General features: G+C 31.2%; 1 long non-coding RNA gene across 1 annotated transcript; it reads right to left on the bottom strand.

Moving 5' to 3' along the window:
* Nucleotides 1–2,562: 2,562 nt before the first annotated feature.
* Nucleotides 2,563–3,847, bottom strand: LOC107854618. The gene is made up of 2 exons (XR_007049293.1): nt 3,187–3,847; nt 2,563–2,791 (listed from the first exon to the last, which is right to left on the bottom strand). It is a non-coding gene; the product is annotated as an uncharacterized LOC107854618 (long non-coding RNA).
* Between the last annotated feature and the right edge of the window lie 6 nt (nt 3,848–3,853).

Raw genomic sequence — 3,853 nt, 5'->3', positions numbered from 1 at the left:
TGCATTGTACGTTTGTCTCAAGTTATTTAATATAAAATTTGAATTGTTAATACTATAATATAAGTGGTACATATATTTTACAAAAAAAAAAAAAGTATCAACTTTTAATTTAAGTAAATATTCTTGTAAACTTGATGCTACTTTAATGGTATATATAGTACTCCAGTTTAAACACAAATTAAATACATACTTGAACATATATAATAAATTAATTACCTTGTAAAATTAATGATTATTCATGAAAAATACAAAATTAAATTGATACATACATTCAATTCCATCGCGATCATCTCAAGCAGTCATACATACAAAATTATATATCCTCTTTCACAAACTCGTTTCCATTTCTCTTATCGTTTTCATACTACTAAGTTCTAATACATTTCTTTCGCTTAAAAAAATAGAAATAGAATCTTACATGGTGAGAGAGGAATTAAGTAAACTTCTTAATCTTTTTGAAAGAGATCATCAGCCTCTATTGTTGACAAACATGGACAAAGACATCAAATAAAGTCCCTTATTCTTGAGGTCCATATAGCTTTTGTTCTTTTCATCAAAAAACATAGTATTGCTTCTTTCTACTATCTCCATTTCTTGAGTTTGTCTAGAGCCACCTTCAAACTAATAACCAATTAACAATGAATCAAAAACAATATTAGTTTGTTTCTCCCTTTCAAAAGTAAGGAACCATATTAATACAATATGAACATAGTGAAACTTGGGAAGGATGGGTGTGTACATAATCTTATCCTTAATTTATGAAGGTAAGTAAGTCGTTTTGATAATATCTCATCTCAAGTAAAACATATCAAAAGAAAACTCCTACCTTAAAGATAAAGTTGATGTTTTCAATACAACCTCAACTCAAATTTAATGACTTTACATTTTTCCTCCGACAATCCACATAAAAGATTATCAATTTTATCTACCCCTAAAAATCAATTAATATTTGTTCTAAACTTCTTCCATCCTATAGTCAGTTTCAATTTCTACATTAACTTTAATATTAGGAAGAATATGGACATTTTTTTTAATCAAGTAATCTCTGTTTGAAAGTTAGTTTCTCGACTTTCTATTTCCACAAAGGACCAAAATGTTAATGTCTTCCTCTATTTATTCTCACGACAAGCTCATTCAACTCCACATGACCTTTAACTCTTTAGTGGTTAATCTTATCGAATGGAACTCATTTTGCTCAATTGTACATTATTTTGACATGATTCATGCATGTACATTAGTTTGAGTAGGTGAAGAATTTGAATTGATCATGAAAATGATACTGAATTAGAGTGTGAGCTTTGTCATGCCATACACCCTTTCAGTAGCTATCCACACAAGTATAGAATATTTAAGTGTGAATAGAAGTCAAGAACAAATTCGAGGCGTTGACCCTTTATAAACGTCACAAGCGATGACCTATAGCCTTTATTATATTATAGAAATTATATGAAAACTGAAAGAACGTTATTTGAAGCTTCAATCTGAGTTATTATGCAAGCATGGGTTGTGAATGACTTTCCATTGGTTAGTATTATGTTGATCTTCTCTTATATAGAGATGAAAAGCCTCTTTTTTAATGAAAAAATTGTGAAAAGAGAATCAGGTTAGGAAGTTATTGTTGAATTGTTATTTCAATAGTATGCTCAATTTTTATTCATCTTCATTTTGTTTCTTTTGTCGACAGTTGACTTAGTTTGAGAAGATGAATTTACCTTTTCTGACTAATTTAAGTGCTAGAATTTGATCATTTGCTGGGTGACTCTGAAGCTCCTGTTGCATATGATAATGGCGTGACTTATATGTTTATACAGCACAATAATGACTACTTCATGACCGCATCAAGACAGCATGGATACCTTGACTTCTGAACATGGAAGTAAACTCAAGATGCATATTAACTACTCCCTCCGTTTCGTTTTAGTTGATACTCTTTCTAAAAATATTTGTTTCAATTTAGGAGTTAATAACTCAAATGGTCACTCAACTTTGGACTTTTATACCAGAAAGTCACTCAACTTTGATATTTACTCAGAAAGTCACTCAACTTTCACATTTTTATTCAGAAAGTCACTCAAACTGAATGACTTTCTAAGTAAAAATGTGAAAGTTGAGTGACTTTCTGAGTAAAGATCAAAGTTAAGTGATTTTCTCGGATAAAAGTCCAAAGTTGAGTGACTTTATAGGATAAAAGTCCAAAATTGAGTGACTTTCTGGGATAAAAGTCTAAAATTGAGTGACTTTATGGAATAAAAGTCCAAAGTTGAGGGACCATTTGAGTTATTAACTTTTCAATTTAGTTAATATTTTCTTAATGGGTGTGTCAAGTCCATAGGGGTCAACTAATATGAAACGGGGAGGATATGTTATATTCAGCATGGTTATAACACTTAAAAACTCATGTGTGATAACTGTGATGTATATAATTTTTTCCCTTGCAATATTAAAAGGAAAAATACATAAAGTAGCATACTTAAATATTAAATTATAAAAAATAGCAACACTTTTATCAAATTACATTTTGTTGCATATGTATTTGTATGTATTTGTATTTTTGTAGCACTATTAAAACATTATGAATATTTATCATAAAGCCAATATATGTTTTTCACTTAGATTATTGGGCCCGCGCTGGCACGGGTTCTTCCATCTAATACAGAGAGATAGGGGAATCGAAAAGCAAAACGTCTTCCATCTAGTACAGATAGACAGGGAATCGAAAAGAAAATGTCTTCAGTTTCACCAAATCAGCTGCCCATTTTAGCTAATCTGTTACCCTCCCTAGCAGATCCACCTACGCTAATAATGAGGAATCTGTAATCAAATAAAATAGACAGAGTATCTAGCATTTTCAGTATTAAACATACGTGCAATCCTCTTTTGAATCTACATTGATCTCGTAGCCATTTCCAGTTCTTGCAGGACATTAATTTCCCCTTTTCTATTACTAGTACTTTTATTGCAAGTACAACTCTGTATAAACACAGTTTTTACATGGCTTCATTTTGTGAATTCTAAGTACAATAAAAGATGAAAATAATACGGACCTTGTATCTAACTCAACCTTAAAAGCTTAACTCATGATGTGAGAATTATCTAAGCCATAATTTAGGAGAGCACGATATTTCGTCATGTGGAACACTCAAACAGAAAGTTGTGATAAGGGTAGATGCAAAACTTGTCACATACCAGTGTTCTGGACGACGAAAGTCGACAAGGGAGACCTCGCCTCGCAGCCAGCACTTGCCTTTCTTAAGTGAGGCGCCAATTAATACCAAAAAATTAAAATATTTAATTGCATCTATAAATAACCAAAATCTCAATAATAATGTATTAACGAATATTCAATTCAAAAACAAAGTAGATAGTAGATAGTAGATACTAAAAGTCTAGAACTAGAATGACTCAATAATTCATAAAACAAGCGACACTAAAACTCCAAAAGTCTATTCCTCTTCAAGAAATTCAAAATCTTAAATAAGAGAGTCGCGGTTTGAGGCTTTGTGCAGATAAAACCCTAATATTGCCTTTTAACTGTTAAATTCATGTCAATTTTTATTTTTATTTTAAATGAACACAAAAACAAAAAAATAACGCCATTGTTTGCCTCTCTATATAGCCGCATAATTGGCTCTAATAGCTTAGCCTCAACAGTCATGCTTGTGGTGGGGGGGATTTTGTCCATTTGGCATGTTATATCAGCAAAAAGTAACATTTATTGAACATGAAATTCATGATACACACTTCTAAAGACATAGGGCATTAGTAGTCTGATTTTTACAAAGACCAGAATTGTCCTGAACTTGAGCTCACCAGCCTAGCTATGCCTAGCAAAACCACAAACAAATCTTACTTT

The sequence above is a fragment of the Capsicum annuum genome, unplaced genomic scaffold, assembly GCF_002878395.1.
Source record: "Capsicum annuum cultivar UCD-10X-F1 unplaced genomic scaffold, UCD10Xv1.1 ctg2352, whole genome shotgun sequence".
NCBI lineage: Eukaryota > Viridiplantae > Streptophyta > Magnoliopsida > Solanales > Solanaceae > Capsicum > Capsicum annuum.
This window is presented reverse-complemented; position numbering and strand designations above follow the sequence as displayed.